The 19,341-nt window shown below is 30.6% G+C and overlaps 1 pseudogene across 1 annotated transcript in view; it reads right to left on the bottom strand.

The window, feature by feature from the left end:
- The window catches only part of LOC143230006 (microtubule-associated serine/threonine-protein kinase 3-like), a 67,129-nt pseudogene that overhangs the window by 26,434 nt on the left and 21,354 nt on the right, over positions 1–19,341 (bottom strand). The window contains exons 5-13 of the transcript XR_013016179.1: positions 17,488–17,554; positions 9,461–9,542; positions 7,705–7,865; positions 7,291–7,366; positions 6,200–6,408; positions 5,062–5,160; positions 3,562–3,693; positions 2,010–2,080; positions 1,031–1,116 (exon numbers count right to left, since the gene is read on the bottom strand). The product of XR_013016179.1 is annotated as a microtubule-associated serine/threonine-protein kinase 3-like (transcript). The remainder of the gene's footprint in view (positions 1–1,030; positions 1,117–2,009; positions 2,081–3,561; positions 3,694–5,061; positions 5,161–6,199; positions 6,409–7,290; positions 7,367–7,704; positions 7,866–9,460; positions 9,543–17,487; positions 17,555–19,341) is intronic.

Genomic DNA, 19,341 nt, shown 5'->3' with positions numbered 1-19,341 from the left:
GTGTATACACAGATTTTTTTTTTCTTAATTTCGCACAAAGCTACTCGAGGGCTATCTGTGCTAGCCGTCCCTAATTTAGTAGTGTAAGACTAGAGGGAAGGCAGCTAGTTATCACCACCAACCGTCAACTCTTGGGCTACTCTTTTACCAATGAATAGTAGAATTGACCGTCACATTATAACACCCCCACGGCTGAAAGGGCAAGCATGTTTGGCGCGACAGGGATGGGAACCTGCAACCCTCAGATTATGAGTCGCACGCCTTAACACGCTTGGCCATGTCAGGCCTATGTATACATAAAAAAAGCACTTTTTGTCTAGTATATTTGAAATAAAAGCTTGCTTAATAAATTAACAATCACTAAATATTTACATATATATTGATTAAAAATATTTCTCACATCATATTAAATTACTTATTTATTAATTACATATTGCTACAAAAGATTAGATATTCTAAAATTATTTATACTCAAAATTTGAAAATACACAAAAACAGTACAGGTAAAATTTATCTGCAGATCTGTACATGAATATGATTACATACATATATATATTTTGCAAATAGCTGTGAAATACTAAAAAAACAATATGATGATATGAAGAAATTTCAAATGTCCTATCAAATACGTAAGCATACTTTTTATCACTAGAAGTGAAATTAATATGTTATAGTAACAGCTGCAACAAATTTTACATTGGTTTTACAACTTTTTATATCTTCAAATAAAAATAAAGGGGAACACTGGTATGTCACTACTGATAAATTAACTTTTTATCTCAGAAATGTATTAGTGACTGTCCTGAATAACATTACAAAGAAGAATTTTAGGATAAACTAAATTATCTGTGAACCATAGATGTTTAATAAACAGTAACAGATTTTAAGGCATAAATCATTAAGAATACATAAATTTCTATCTATCCACCCACTGATTCATATAATGAAAAAACAAAAACTGATAGTTAAGTATTTGAAACAGGGATACAGTTAAACAATTAGTAATCCTAATTATTAATTGGAAACTCACCCATAAGCTCCATTGCTAATTAGTTTTATCATTTCAAAATCTTCTTCCGAGGGAGGTTTGGCCTTGTTATTTGAACTAGAAGTTGTCTTAAAAACAGTAAGTTGGGAGAAAAGAGATCAAAAACGTAGAGACCAAAAATAAGTAATTCCATAAAACAACAATTTACCCTTTTAAATAAGACATTGAACACAAAAGTTAAGATTCTGGGTACACTGTTTAATTTAAAAATCTAAAAAAGGAAATAAATGAATTCTCTCAAAGACAGATGATGGATGTTTCAAAATTCAGGATGAAAAACTTGCATTAGTTGAATCTTAACTTCAACAGACAAATTTCAGGCATGAGGTCATTCAAGACATCATACAGGTGAATTACTGGCTCAAAACATCCTTGCCAAACAAAGCAGCAATTTTTTTTCCAGGATGTTGTTTTAAAAAATACTTTTATTCCATAATAAGACAGACTTCTATATTATTTTACAAATAAAATTCATAACTACATTTCTATGTGTGTCAACTATTTACATAAATACACAAGGATTTTGTTTTAGTTTCTCAATTTCACGCACAGCTACATGAGGGATAACTGCACTAGCCTTCCCTAATTTAGTAGTGTAAGACTAGAGAGAAGGCAGCTTGTCATCACCAGCCATCACCAAATCTTAGGCTACTCTTTTACCAGTGAATAGTGGAACTGACCATCATATTATAACACCCCCGTGGCTGAAAGGATAAGAATGCTTGGTGTGATGGGAGAAATAGACAAGGAACTGGAGCTTTATTGAAAAAACAAATAAATTAAAATAGTATGTCTGTATATCTAGAAATATTTACATAGAGTACAATAAAGATTTAATATGAACTGGAAAACTTGAAAAGATCAGCACAAAGTTTTGCAATAAGGTGTAAAATAGTTTTATATTGGTTTCTAACAGTATACAATCATTGTAAGGACAAAAATAATGCTGTTATGTTCTTACCTCTAAAGAAAAGTTAGACTCAAGAGAATTCATTTCATGATGCTCTCCTATAGCTTCGTCAACTGAGAAATCTAGAAAAAACATTATATCAAAGAATGTCATTCAGTTTGTATGTCTGGTAGAGATTTTTTTTTATTTAGTAAAAATTTATATCATATATATATATTGTTAAGTATACCAACAGAAAAAAATCTAATAGACAAAAACCTAGTAAAAAACACCACTTTTATAATGCAAGTAGTGTTGAAAAGTTGATAAATGTGGTAAGAATAATAAGCTTTAAACCAAACTGTGGTAATTACTGACAGGTTTGATTAATTTGCTTTTTAATTTAATTTTGGCTGGCAGTTCACTGCCACACACACAATAAGTAATCATTTTGTTTATTTTTTGATTAAATTTTCCATCTGTAAATAATCAAACAGAGGAAAAATATTGTGGGATAGAACCTTCTGGTGACATTTTAATACCATTCTTATCATTACAGACGATTATGGACAAAACCCTACAGTGGTAACATTTAATAATTAAAAAAAAAAACAAGGGTGAATAGGCCTAATGAAACTACGAAGATTAAAGGACGTTATAAGTACATGGTATAAAAACTCTTAAATGTAAGTAAGTAAAGGAGCTTTACTGGATAAAGGTACAATGAAAATAAAAAAAACTGTGGATCTGTTATATTGCTGACAGGAATCTTGTGGTAGCAGCTGGTATATGGGGTCCCAGTGCATTTACATGAAGGTAACACTGGATACTGAAACAGGCTACAAATACTGTGATTGGACAAACATAGCAATTGTAAAATAATAATCTTTAAAACTCTCAGGCTTGATAAGAAGCAAATTTTTATCAGACCAACATAACAAGTGCAGAATCCACTTTAACACTGCACCTTACGTGACCCATAATTCACAGAATTTGGAAGTTTCATGTACTAATACACAGTACTGAAAAAAGTCAAGACTTAATGTGCTGAAAAGGAGAAAGAGATAATGTAAAATCAGAAGTAAATATTTTATATAATTAAGTATCGTCTTTTCTTATTCCTTGAGGAGACAGTCAATATGTAGCAACTGACAACTAGTTTTCTATAGGACTTATTTCCTTTTGTGATGTAAATTATATCATTACTTAAAAAACAAGAGGGAATTTTCAACAGCCACATAACCTGAAATTCTTTCAGGCAGAATTAGAGTAAATTAATCTGTCAGACTTTTGGCAAAGTCAAATTCATCAATCAAAAAGGTTTGACCTCCTGAGTCCAAAACTTCAAACTAGATATCAAATCAGTCAAAAAATGACAGAGCTATGAGCTAAACATCTGTATTTGAAAAAATCTCAGAGCTATTCTATGACCTGCTATATCATGGCTAGAGAGTTCTACGATTACAGAACAAGGAAAAAAATTCATCAATTGATTTTTATTGGACATCAAGACAGTTGAAATAATATGCAAATGTAAAAATTCTAACTTGGAAATAACCATAATTTAATATAAGCAGTATAAGAACTAAACCTTATTAATTTTTCAGAAGTGAAGGATAATTACCTGAGAGAGGATCTCTGTTCAGTCCTAACTTACTGATTATGTATTGTGGAATATCTGTGTTTACACCTTGAGGACCTTGGCTTGTCCTTCTGCAGCTTCAAGTAGCCGATAAAAATCTTCTGGATCAAACTCCTGCATTTAGGACAATTAGAAGGCATTTCTATCACTTTCACATCAGTTCCCTACTTGTAAATGTAGTCTAGTTAATACATTCTCCTACACTCACTGCTAAAAGTAGTCTACCCAGTTGGTCATTTGCTTTTTTGGAATTACTCCTTTTTTGTAGCTTACAATTGTTATAGTAATCAAAGTTCCACTTTGTGTACATGTTTATATATGATGCTAAATGAAGTAAAAAAAAATTTTAATCACTTGGATCAAAACAAGAAATGAATCTTTCAAGAACTTATGTTCAACTTACAAAACTATTTTCTCTGTAGATTTGAATTAAATTTGCCCAGAACAAAAAGAACCATTTTCCCAAAACAAAACTTATTTGATGTGAATATCTGTTTTGTTGTTTTAGTTGTAATGTATAATAAGTACTTAGTATCCCTGGAATAGTTAAATTGTTTACAGGATCACTTATGATGTATAAACATAAACATTTGGACTGTTGTACTTCCTTCAGTCTGTGTCATTTAATTTAATGTGTATGAGCTTGGTCCACTGTACTGGCTGCATATTCAAGAAGGGATATTCACTATAATTCCAATTTTATTATGTGAATCTACATGAAATGTGGAAAGCTTTCAGTGAAATGTATAAATCTATTGTACAAAAATATCAGATGAGTTAGAAAAGTACTTTTACTCAAGCTATGTCCAACTTAGACACTGGCAAGTCGGAATGAAAGGCAGTGTTCATGTGAATAAAAATAGGTTTGTTCATTTTGTACTTTCCACAACACCTAGAGTCTCTAAAAGCATCTGTATCTGGTACAAACTCTACCAGAACTGTCTCTAAATCAAAATGCAGGGTAAAATAAATACTTGATAACTCTGACTTAAAATACATAACATCACGATGAATGGCATTCTGTAAAAGGTTGCAACTTGCACAATTTGACCCCTATCTATGCACATTGGGTTAACATATTTGTATCTCATGAAACCAATTTACATTGGTGTAAAATTTTAATTATGGTTTTGAAACTTATGAATTTTGGTTGCCAGAATGATGTTGAGTGAAAATATTAATTTGTCTCAAAAAACACCTAATGTATCCACATTAAAATAACGTCACAGCTTTCAAAATTAATATAACTGGAATATCATTTTTATATGTATTAGGAACAATAAACAAAGGCTATTAAACAATAATTTTGAACTCACGAGGCATTCCAAAAGACGTGCTGGACGAGAAATAATAACCAATAATTTCTTTATTAACCTTTGCAAATGCTGAGCTGCTAATATAAAATTAATATAACTGGAATATCATTTTTATATGTATTAGGAACAATAAACAAAAGCTATTAAACAATAATTTTGAACTCACGAGGCATTCCAAAAGACGTGCTGGACGAGAAATAATAACCAATAATTTCTTTATTAACCTTTGCAAATGCTGAGCTGCTAAAGGTGACTTCTCTTGGCACTGTTGATATAAAAAAAAATATCCAAATAGTGACAGGAGAAACATAAGTAAAAAACAAACTTAAACCTTTTTACAATTTAAGTACAATATTATTACAAAATTAAGCTTCCACTTTGTAAGTAAACACCATATAATTCTGTATCCATCTGGTGTCAAGACTGAAATTAATTGCCAGAACAATAGGAAAGGTTTGCATCATAATATTTCTGAATGGCATTCCAATAGTCCAATTCTGAATTGATGTCCAATAAATAAATAAATATATATATATTCACACAGACACACACATGCCACACATTAGTTTGTACACTGTACTTGCTAGTTAAACAAAATCAATTGACTTATACTTCCTTGGATTTATTTAAATACAAAAAATACATCAGTATTTCATGTCACTTGCTAGTTAAACAAAATCAATTGACTTATACTTCCTTGGATTTATTTAAATACAAAAAAATACATCAGTATTTCATGTCACTAAAACTAAAATGTGATTACTTTCTTAAATGTGGAGAATTGTTTTTTTTTTTCAAATAACTCTGATGTCATTTGTCCACATAATTTATCAAAAACTAAGAAAAAAAACAAAACCCTGTTACTAATGTGCATGTTGTGGCCAAGATAAATGTGTAGTTCTATTACTGCCCATTAATGTAAATATAAAAATTCATCCTTAATGTATAAAACAAGTACAAACAAGCCAATTAATTATCTATCTCTATGAAATGGCTTCATAAAATTATAAAAGCATTAAAGAATTCATCTCTTCAAAGAGACAGCAGAATATATTACCAAAACAACTTTAGTGTTGGAGATAACAAAAGACCAGAATGTCTTGATGAGCTCCACAACACTAATTAATATGTGTCATCTCTCGAAGACAATGAAGATAATTCCTACAGAACATTCATATGCAGAAGAACAACCTAACTACAACTAATACTTTTTCAAACTGTAACAGAAAGAAGAAACAGTAATGTAAAGACATTAGACTAATTTTGGATAGCAAACAGGCAGAATTATTTGTGTAGGAAATTACCTCACTCAGTAACTTTTCTAAATTTTCAGACATTTCATAAAACAGCGTGAAGATACAAGCTTCTCCTGAGATTTCTTTAAACAGTCCCGAGCCATTTCTACTACTTGGTGGTGAGCAAAGTGAGCTACAGCATCTGAGCTGATCACCGGATTAATCTCTTTAGAATTACTTATGAAGTTTTGAAGCTTTTCTTCCATTTGTTGGGTAGCCTAAAGATATGAATATTGAATAATAAAGTTTTGATCAATAAATTTCCTGTACTTTATTTACCAACAATAAAAATTGCAATAGAAAATAAAAGAAATTATAGATATAACAAATCTGGAAAATATAAACTGTGAGGAAAGCTTAATTAGTTTATCCTTAAAAGCTTATAACAATGGCATGGATTCAATCTGTATTCTCTTAAGAATTCCTCTATAACAACAGGGCTGCTGACTTGTTCAGTATTTTTCAGCAGAGAATGGATGGTGGGTGTCATAAGATGATCCCAAGAGCCACTTTCTACTCCAGCTGTAAAACTAATTATTATTATTACTGTACTTAAAAGATGTTGGCTATAACCATCTTTGTTATAAATTACACTACCAAAAGCACACTGTTCACTCATGATAAAACAGATAATTTACTCCATTATCAATGTTAGTGTCAGTTGCTAAGGTTACCAATTCACAAACCATGGCCTTATAATTAACTACCATATTAGAAATGTCTGGTTGGCATGCTTCAGTCAGGAACACCAAGCAGAGAGCTCAGGATAGCATATAAATAAATTTTACAATTTCAACTGCTGCCAATTACCTCCTTGAGAGATGATGGCATATCTAATAAATTAAGCACTGGTCTACCTTAAGCCTACTTTATTTCCTGTAGGCCAATCACAGAAAATAGAGCATATCTTCAAAATGGTATAAAACCACTAAACTTATAACACTGAGAATTGAAAATGTACTTTAAAAGAAACTTTAACACAGAGCTAAAAAAAAACACCAGTTTTTTTTTTTAACAATTTCACAAAAGATAAACACAGTTTTTTGATGACAAGCACACTATTTACAATTTTCCTTCTCAATAAATAACTAGTTACCTACCTTGGGAAATCTTTCTTTGTACACACTGTTCATTAAAATAATATCATTATCCAAGCCTGATGATCTCATAGGGCTGCTGTTAAAACAAATACAAAATTAATAAGTTTTATTATTTAACTAAACTGAACACTCTTCTAGAGGGAAATAATTATTCTGAGGTTTCACACGTTACTAATCAATAAACTTCCTGATTTTGGCAGTATAAACCTGTAACTCGTAAGGATTAAAGAGGAACTTCCAGTTTTATTTTTGTAATATTACTAAATATTTCCTTCCATACTTTTAAGTGATAATAAAACTTAGCTTACTCTGTTAACAACTTGATTGCAAAATCACCATTAAATTATGTTAATTACAAAACTGACTAGAACGAAAAAACAACAACAGGTAAATTTGTGAAGCCAATATAAAAACCTCAAGCTCCGAGATCGTGGGCGCATCAGTGGAGACTTGCGGGTATCTTCTTCTAAAGGTGGATTACTCTCACTGCTACTGAACCTCACTGTCTGTTGCTGCTCCTCAAGAACGTAGCATGTTGGAAGAGGGTGAAGTTTCTCTTGAGAAGAACACTCGGACTGAAAAATGTTAAAACTTAAAGATGTGGCCTGACATTCATTAAAATATCACAACAGTGCTAAGCTGGTCTTTTTACTAGGTTTTAATGAAATGTATTAAAACTAATTGCTCTAAATCACTAAAAAAATAGAAACATAAACAAAATAGAGAATGATAAAAATGACTCTAATAATATGTTTCAAGTAGAAATATTAAAATTAATTAATACAATAAGTCCTGATGCTTTTATTTTTTCTACTTAGTTCATTCTTCCTAATGGTTTGGCATTTATAAACACACCCTTCTGACAGATAACAAGTTCATTTCAGAAAATTTACCACAGAGTTGATTATAAATACTGACTTAAAAAAGGAAAGAGGTTGACTGCACATGTAATAAAGAGAAAACCATTCTTCACTTTTCAATGTACAGTGAAACTATGAGTACATTTCCAGAGACTAGAGCTGAAGATCAATCTTGTACCTTGTTGGAAAGGTGGCATCCTATGACAGTGCCATATTGAAAGTCACTGAGCTCTTCAGTACGACCCATTCTACTGCCAATGTTTGACTATGGAGATTGCATAGCTGTGTGGTTTATTTTATCCACCTGTTAGCAATGGGTATGGCTGAAATAGCTAAACCCACTAATTAGAAGGGCCATGTAGTGTATGTCGATGCATCAGCAATATTCAAAGTTGTACTGACTCAACAAGTAGAGGAAAATGTTTAGATGCAGTCGCATTTTTTTGTGTGGTAAATATTATTTCTTTTCTTTTTATTGTTTTATATCTTGTACATTCTGATATTTCTTAAATTTATTTTTGATGGAGTCTCCCTCAGGGTGTGAGAGGGGGAATTTTGAACTTTTTCTTCAGTTATGTACAGCACTTGAAGTGGAAATTCAGAATATTCACAAGACAATTAATAAACAAATTCAACTATTGATGCAATCTACAGATCAGCAAACTTCTCTTTTATTAAAGACTGTTTTTTAATTACTGATCACAGTTTAGATTTTACAATGATATAATTGAATAGTTAGGCCACATTAGCTTCACATTTTGTTCTCGTCACATGATAGCAATTTTCAATGTTTGGAATTCTTAATCAAGATACACAAGTGGAGCTACATAAAATGCTCCACTTTGAACACTGGTTATGTGCATTATCACAGCAAACTATAAACACACAGCTTAAAGAGTGTGTTTGTTTTCTTATAGCAAAGCCACAATGAGATATTTGCTGAGTCCAATGAGGGGAATCGAACCCCTGATTTTAGTATGGTAAATCCGTAGACATACAGCTGTACTAGCAGGGAGCAGCTTGAAGAGGAACAAAATATTGTTAAATCTGAGTCATGTTGAGATTCAAGCTGAAACACACTTTTTAAACTAAAAATTTGTGGTATTTTAGGTATCACCAAATTTAAAAAAATCCAAACAACTTTGCAAAATTTTTCATGATTTAATAAATTTTTGTTTTACTTAAAACAACTTGTACAAAAAAATCATCTTATATTTTTACTTTTATGTAAATAACTGTAAACAATAACCTAATTTTTCACTTTTTCACATAAAATTAAACAATGTTGTTGAACTGTGTTAGCTACTTACAGAGACAGTTGAACTTCCTGGTGTGTTAGTTCCATACCCTGAAGAAGGTAGGGAAGCAACCGACCATCGTCGTCCATCACATCTGTGCCAAAAAAATGGCAACAGTCAATCTAATTCTAATATTTTAACTTAAATATACACAACTCAGCTAATAAACTAGTTAAACTATGGCTGCAATCCATAGATCAACAAATTCCCTTTTTATTAGACTGTTTTTAATTACTGATCACAGTTTAGATTATATAATTGGATACTTATGCCACAGTAACCTCAAGTGTTTTATTCTAATTGTACTGTATAGTAACACACTCATATATACATGTAATATTACAGTATGCAAAACAAAACTGCTACCTACTTTAACGTAAACCTTATGCTACTATTATTGATCCTTCCGTTTACACTAAACTAATTCATCTTGCTTATTAGAACAACTAAATGATTTATTAATGTACATTTTATTATAGTTCTAATCACAATGTTCATTTAGTTGACCTGATTAATTATTAATTGTATGAATTTTCCAATTTTTAGTACTCATGACAATTTAATGTGGGCACAGAGTAACATATAATGGCCATGTTAATTGTATACATGTAAAAACTTTGTGTAATGCCTGTCTTGACATATGTACGTATATATAGAATAATAATGTAATGACTGCCTTAAAATGTAGGTTAACATGTGTAATACTTGTCTCAACAGGACATAGTGTAATGTCTATTATACTGTGTGTGTATGTACATACAGTAACATACATAATACCTACCTTAATGTGAACTAGAGGACAGAGTAACACGTAACCCCTATGTTAATGTGTATGCATGTGTGTGTACATATATTTTATTGAAAATAAATACATTTTAATGAAGTTAAATAGTACAATAAGTGCAAATTACAAGGAAGGATTTTATTACAAACAGCAAATCCTAACGCCTGACTAATATATTAGCTTCTTATAACTCAGAAACAAGCCAAATCAAAAAACAAATTAAATAAAAAACACTGCATTATCTGAAAAGATCCCAGGGTACAAGCTACAATGTAGGATTATAAAATGTACCTAGGTTTTGAGGTGACTGAAGATATAGGACCCTTATTGAGGTGAGGGATACACTGTCTACCAGTCTTACCTTCCATTTGCCAGTAAGATGAGAGGCTGGAATGCTAACACCAAGATGTAAGTTCTCATCTTACTTACCCCCAAATGGTAGTACCTTATTTTTTATTTCAATTAATTCTTTACTTGAGAGAACAGTCACCTTCCCACAACTGTCAGCAGGAAGTGAAGGGTGATAAAGATGAAGGACATTGTGGGCTTCAGCATCCACATCTCGCTCTCTGAATTTCTATTTCTAATTCCATATCTATTGCTACTTCATTTTTTATGCAAGACTGGCAACTGGAAGTTAAGACTGGTAGACAGTGTATCCCCACTGCAATGTGGGTCCTACTTCTTCAGTCACCTCCAAAAGCTGAGGTACATTTTATAATCCCACATTGTAGCTTATACCCTGGGACCTATTCTGGTAATGCAACGTTTTTTGTTTAATTTGTTTTGGATTTGGCTTGTTTTTGAGTTATATAAAGTGACACATATAATGCATGTTCTAATACAAATATATGAAGTAATAAAAGTAATGTCAATCTTAATTTGATACATACGTTGACCCAAATGTGTAATGTCATGTTTAACACATACATTAGAAAATGGTATAATGTACAAAATAACCTGTTGATTTTCGACATTCAATTTTTTTATCCATTTACTTCCAAAAATAAGCACACAAATTGAAGTTCCACATATGAAACAGCAAGCTTAGAATACAAAATACTGGATAAGAAACTGCATGTTTAGATACAAAATACCAGATAAGACACTGCATATTTAGATACAAACTACCAAATAAAAAACAGCATGTTTAGATACAAAATACCAGATAAAAAACAGCATGTTTAGATACAAAATACCAGATAAAAAAACAGCATGTTTAGATACAAAATACCAGATAAAAAACAGCATGTTTAGATACAAAATACCAGATAAAAAACAGCATGTTTAGATACAAAATATCAGATAAGAAACAGCATGTTTAAATACAAAATACCAAATAAGAAACAGCAGGTTTAGATACAAAATACCAGATAAGACACTGCATGTTTAGATACAAAATACCAGATAAGACACTGCATGTTTAGATACAAAATACCAGATAAGACACTGCATGTTTAGATACAAAATACCAGATAAGACACTGCATATTTAGATACAAACTACCAAATAAAAAAACAGCATGTTTAGATACAAAATACCAGATAAAAAAACAGCATGTTTAGATACAAAATACCAGATAAAAAAAACAGCATGTTTAGATACAAAATACCAGATAAAAAAACAGCATGTTTAGATACAAAATACCAGATAAGAAACAGCATGTTTAGATACAAAATACCACATAAAAAACAGCATGTTTAGATACAAAATACCAGAAAAAAAACAGCATGTTTAGATAAAAATCACCAGATAAGAAACAGCATGTTTAGATACAAAATACCAGATAAAAAACAGCATGTTTAGATACAAAATACCAGATAAAAAACAGCATGTTTAGATACAAACTATCAAATGAGAAACAGCATGCTTAGATACAAAATACTAAATAAGAAACAGCATGTTTAGATACAAAATACCAGATAAAAAACAGCATGTTTAGATACAAAATACCAAATAAGAAACAGCATGCTTAGATACAAATTACCAGATAAGAAACAGCATGTTTAGATACAAAATACCAGATAAAAAACAGCATGTTTAGATACAAAATTACCAGATAAGAAACAGCATGTTTAGATACAAAATACCAGATAAAAAACAGCATGTTTAGATACAAAATACCAGATAAAAAACAGCATGTTTAGATACAAAATACCAAATAAGAAACAGCATGTTTAGATACAAAATACCAGATAAAAACAGCATGTTTAGATACAAAATACAGTATGTTTAGATACAAAATAAGAAACAGCATGCTTAGATACAAATTACCAGATAAGAAACAGCATGTTTAGATACAAAAAATACCAGATACCAAATAAAAACAGCATGTTTAGATACAAATTACCAGATAAGAAACAGCATGTTTAGATACAAAACACCAGATAAAAAACAGCAGGTTTAGATACAAAATACCAAATAAGAAACAGCATGTTTAGATACAAAATACCAGATAAAAAACAGCATGTTTAGATACAAATTACCAGATAAGAAACAGCATGTTTAGATACAAAATACCAGATAAAAAACAGCATGTTTAGATACAAAATACCAGATAAAAAACAGCATGTTTAGATACAAATTACCAGATAAGAAACAGCATGTTTAGATACAAAACACCAGATAAAAAACAGCATGTTTAGATACAAAATACCAGATAAAAAACAGCATGTTTAGATACAAAATACCAAATAAGAAACAGCAGGTTTAGATACAAAATACCAGATAAGAAACAGCATGTTTAGATACAAATTACCAGACAAGAAACAGCATGTTTAGATACAAATTACCAGATAAGAAACAGCATGTTTAGATACAAACTATCAAATGAGAAACAGCATGCTTAGATACAAAATACCAGATAAGAAACAGCATGTTTAGATACAAATTACCAGATAAGAAACAGCATGTTTAGATACAAGATACCAAATAAGAAACAGCAGGTTTAGATACAAAATACTAAATAAGAAACAGCATGTTTAGATACAAAATACCAGATAAAAAACAGCATGTTTAGATACAAATTACCAGATAAGAAACAGCATGTTTAGATACAAAATACCAGATAAAAAACAGCATGTTTAGATACAAAATACCAGATAAAAAACAGCATGTTTAGATACAAAAAATACCAGATAAGAAACAGCATGTTTAGATACAAAATACCAGATAAAAAAACAGCATGTTTAGATACAAATTACCAGACAAGAAACAGCATGTTTAGATACAAAACACCAGATAAAAAACAGCATGTTTAGATACAAAATACCAGATAAAAAACAGCATGTTTAGATACAAAATACCAAATAAGAAACAGCAGGTTTAGATACAAAATACCAGATAAGAAACAGCATGTTTAGATACAAATTACCAGACAAGAAACAGCATGTTTAGATACAAATTACCAGATAAGAAACAGCATGTTTAGATACAAACTATCAAATGAGAAACAGCATGTTTAGATACAAAATACCAGATAAGAAACAGCATGTTTAGATACAAAATTACCAAATAAGAAAACAGCATGTTTAGATACAAATTACCAGATAAGAAACAGCATGTTTAGATACAAATTACCAGATAGAAAACAGCATGTTTAGATACAAATTACCAGATAAGAAACAGCATGTTTAGATACAAAATACCAGATAAAAAACAGCATGTTTAGATAAAAATCACCAGATAAGAAACAGCATGTTTAGATACAAAATACCAGATAAAAAACAGCATGTTTAGATACAAATTACCAGATAAGAAACAGCATGTTTAGATACAAATTACCAGATAAGAAACAGCATGTTTAGATACAAATTACCAGATAAAAACAGCATGTTTAGATACAAAATACCAAATAAGAAAGAACATGTTTAGATACAAAATACCAAATAAGAAACAGCAGGTTTAGATAAGAAACAGCAGGTTTTAGATACAAATAAAATACCAGGTTTAGATAAAAAACAGCATGTTTAGATACAAATTACCAGATAAGAAACAGCATGTTTAGATACAAGATACCAGATAAAAAACAGCATGTTTAGATACAAAAATCACCAGATAAGAAACAGCATGTTTAGATACAAAATACCAGATAAGAAACAGCATGTTTAGATACAAATTACCAGATAAGAAACAGCAGGTTTAGATACAAAATACCAAATAAGAAACAGCATATTTAGATACAAAATACCAGATAAGAAACAGCAGGTTTAGATACAAAATACCAAATAAGAAACAGCAGGTTTAGATACAAAATACCAAATAAGAAACAGCAGGTTTAGATACAAAATACCAGATAAGAAACAGCAGGTTTAGATACAAAATACCAGATAAGAAACAGCAGGTTTAGATACAAAATACCAAATAAGAAACAGCATGTTTAGATACAAAATACCAGATAAGAAACAGCAGGTTTAAATACAAAATACCAAATAAGAAACAGCATGTTTAGATACAAAATACCAGATAAGAAACAGCATGTTTAGATACAAAATACCAGATAAAAAAACAGCATGTTTAGATACAAATTACCAGATAAGAAACAGCATGTTTAGATACAAAATACCAGATAAAAAACAGCATGTTTAGATACAAAATACCAAATAAGAAACAGCATATTTAGATACAAAATACCAAATAAGAAACAGCATATTTAGATACAAAATACCAGATAAGAAACAGCAGGTTTAGATACAAAATACCAAATAAGAAACAGCAGGTTTAGATACAAAATACCAGATAAGAAACAGCATGTTTAGATACAAAATACCAAATAAGAAAGAACATGTTTAGATACAAAATACCAGATAAGAAACAGCAGGTTTAGATACAAAATACCAGATAAAAAACAGCATGTTTAGATACAAATTACCAGATAAGAAACAGCATGTTTAGATACAAAATACCAGATAAGAAACAGCATGTTTAGATACAAAATACCAGATAAGAAACAGCATGTTTAGATACAAAATACCAGATAAGAAACAGCAGGTTTAGATACAAAATACCAGATAAGAAACAGCAGGTTTAGATACAAAATACCAGATAAGAAACAGCAGGTTTAGATACAAAATACCAGATAAGAAACAGCAGGTTTAGATACAAAATACTGTAGCATGGTGTTTATTAATACTCAGCAGTTGACTGAAATCAATCCAGTAAAAAGGATTGGTAAAGAATGGTGTAATTAAAATTATTTTTATTTCTATATTACTATAATATCACACTAACTACTGATCAGTAGATGGCAGTGTTGATTAGTTTACTTGTAACTGAATGACTGAGGCCTAAGTCCTCCTTCATCAGATGGCAGAAAGTTTTAAATCAAAAAGAAAGGTTAGGTCTGAACATTGATGTTATAAATATTCAACACAGATATTTGTTGTTTAAGTGTTTATTTATTTTAATTACCTATATTTTATCATGTAAATTATTTTATTCTTTTTTTCATAGCTTTTCATATCCTTTTAACTACAGTTTAATTATAATGCTAAGCAGATAAGTAAATTACACAAAACTAGTTGTCACTATCAAAGAACTCTTTGCTTTTTTCTTAACAGTTTTACTACTCAATCTACTAAGAGTTAAAGAATTAATAACAGACGAGTGAACAACACTGAACTTGAATAAAATGTCCAACAGACTATGTATTATGTATGGTTAAATCCAAACATAAATTCACAGTTTCAACCCAAATTACTGAAAAATAGTTAGTTTAACCCGATGTTAAGTTTACACACATGTGAGTGTGGAGCAAATGTAGTGCAGTATCACAAACAATTAGTCTTACAAACATGGTGAGTGTGGATCAAATGTAGTGCAGTATCACAAACAATTAGTCTTACAAACATGGTGAGTGTGGATCAAATGTAGTGCAGTATCACAAACAATTAGTCTTACAAACATGGTGAGTGTGGATCAAATGTAGTGCAGTATCACAAACAATTAGTCTTACACACATGTGAGTGTGAATCAAATGTAGTGCAGTATCACAAACAATTAGTCTTACAAACATGGTGAGTGTGGATCAAATGTAGTGCAGTATCACAAACAATTAGTCTTACAAACATGGTGAGTTGGATCAAATGTAGTGCAGTATCACAAACAATTAGTCTTACAAACATGGTGAGTGTGGATCAAATGTAGTGCAGTATCACAAACAATTAGTCTTACAAACATGGTGAGTGTGGATCAAATGTAGTGCAGTATCACAAACAATTAGTCTTACAAACATGGTGAGTGTGGATCAAATGTAGTGCATCAAATGTAGTGCAGTATCACAAACAATTAGTCTTACACACATGTGAGTGTGGATCAAATGTAGTGCAGTATCACAAACAATTAGTCTTACAAACATGGTGTTTGTGGATCAAATGTAGTGCAGTATCACAAACAATTAGTCTTACAAACATGGTGAGTGTGGATCAAATGTAGTGCAGTATCACAAACAATTAGTCTTACAAACATGGTGAGTGTGGATCAAATGTAGTGCAGTATCACAAACAATTAGTCTTACAAACATGGTGAGTGTGGATCAAATGTAGTGCAGTATCACAAACAATTAGTCTTACAAACATGGTGAGTGTGGATCAAATGTAGTGCAGTATCACAAACAATTAGTCTTACAAACATGGTGAGTGTGGATCAAATGTAGTGCAGTATCACAAACAATTAGTCTTACAAACATGGTGAGTGTGGATCAAATGTAGTGCAGTATCACAAACAATTAGTCTTACAAACATGGTGAGTGTGGATCAAATGTAGTGCAGTATCACAAACAATTAGTCTTACAAACATGGTGAGTGTGGATCAAATGTAGTGCAGTATCACAAACAATTAGTCTTACAAACATGGTGAGTGTGGATCAAATGTAGTGCAGTATCACAAACAATTAGTCTTACAAACATGGTGAGTGTGGATCAAATGTAGTGCAGTATCACAAACAATTAGTGTTACAAACATGGTGAGTGTGGATCAAATGTAGTGCAGTATCACAAACAATTAGTTTTACAAACATGGTGAGTGTGGATCAAATGTAGTGCAGTATCACAAACAATTAGTCTTACAAACATGGTGAGTGTGGATCAAATGTAGTGCAGTATCACAAACAATTAGTTTTACAAACACATCTTTTGTAGTTCAAAAATATTAATACTTAAACAATATTAAACTTCCTCAAAACCTTAAAACTAATAAAAGTATGTTTATAATTTTTTCTGTCAAGGTAAGTTTTACAATTCCATTATATTTTACATACCTCTTACTTGCAGATGAAGGTAAATGCTGACTAGGTGACATATTGCGTGGACTTTCTGCTGGACTGTCTGTGTGATTAGGATTTGGAAACAAGAAACTTGCTTTTAAGTTACTTTTCACTTTTAGTGACATATTTAGCTCATGCCCATGTTTAATAACCTAAATTTTTAAATGCCCAAAATGTTTAGATATAACAAATATACAAAATAAAAGAAAACTCTATCCTACTCATGTGAAGTAAGCAATGTGAACAACCTTTGGAAACTGTGAAAAGTATCATACCAACATCTTTTAAGGAATACCAATACTTAACAAGGTTGATATTTAACAAAACATCCTTGATAACATATAAAAACTAAAGACCTGTTTCACAAGCTGTTATAAAAATTTTTAAGCATTATATTCTTATACTGATTTAGTTATGTCTTTATTGACCGTATTTTCTGTGGCACAAAATACTATATAATTACCATATTGTATGCCTTGAAAAACACACTTTTTTCTTTAAAAATACCTTCAAAATCCCATGCATCTTCCAAGACAAATGTGATGAGGTTAGCTCAGGGTCTACTCAAAATGGCTTCTCATATAGATCATAATCTCATTATTTACCGATTACAAGCTTTCAATAGCATAAAATGTTTAATTTAACTAATACTGTCGACATACTGTGAAGAATATGATGTATTTGACTGTATTTACTAAGCAGATTGAAAAAAGTCAAGGTTACATCAAGGTGTTGGTTGCTGAGTCAAAATATTTTTTTCTTAGAATTATCCTTCGAAAATTAGGATGTGCATTCTATGATGTAGCATCTTACAAGGCACAAATAGTAGTAGCATACTGGATTAAGTGTCCATAAAATTTTACTTCTGGACAATATTGTTAAAACACAAATAGCAGGAGTTAAATACTTGATAGATGATATCTATTGTCTAATGTTTTATCAAATATCAAAAATTATTTACTATTTTAACTAGTCATTAAAACACGTACTACAACAAATACTTACCTTAAAAATTAAAGAAAATATTCATAGGTTAATCTATTTCCTCAGTTAAAACATTTTAGTGCAATTCTATATACATACAGGTTTGAAACATTTTTTCCTATTACACCGTCTTATTTTACAAGAATGTTCCTGAACTAACAAACATTTAAAACATACAATATTAACTGTATGTGAAATACCACAACGAAGGTTTTCTTATCACCTCCTATTTTTCTTGCATGCAGGCAATAGAAAACTTGCATGTGTCTTTAGCCACAACAGATTTTCATGTATTGTTAATAATAATTTACAAAGTAAAACTGTGAAGTGTTTTCTTATGATACAAGGAAACAAAACTTAAGAAGGGTTACAAATGTTTGCATAATAAAACCCTAATGAAAACAGTTGTTAACAGTCTGTGCACAAGGATAAATGCAGAAATCCACAACACATATAATAATTCAATCCTATGAGTCAAACAATCCTCTTCATGACAAGGAAGTTCTAGCTATAACAGATAGTAAACCAATATAGATTTACCTATTTGTATCAATGTTTAGCTTGATTGTTTAATAGCAATACCTAGGCAAGCATACATATTCATCAACATGAATTCACTAAAACAACCAGATATACTAAAACTTAGTTTGTGTAAAAATACAAGTCCAGGTTTAATAAAAAATTCATGTAAGCCCATTTTGACATATCTCTAGGTCCCAAACCTTTTAGAGTTTCTTAACAACTTATTAAAATTTGTTGTTTTATAAAGACATTACCCTAAATATTCTTATGATTAGTTTTATGAATTATGGTAAATTCATGAAAATTGCTGAATTTTGAAAGTGGGACAAATTTACATCATAA

The sequence above is a fragment of the Tachypleus tridentatus genome, chromosome 1, assembly GCF_004210375.1.
Source record: "Tachypleus tridentatus isolate NWPU-2018 chromosome 1, ASM421037v1, whole genome shotgun sequence".
NCBI lineage: Eukaryota > Metazoa > Arthropoda > Merostomata > Xiphosura > Limulidae > Tachypleus > Tachypleus tridentatus.
This window is presented reverse-complemented; position numbering and strand designations above follow the sequence as displayed.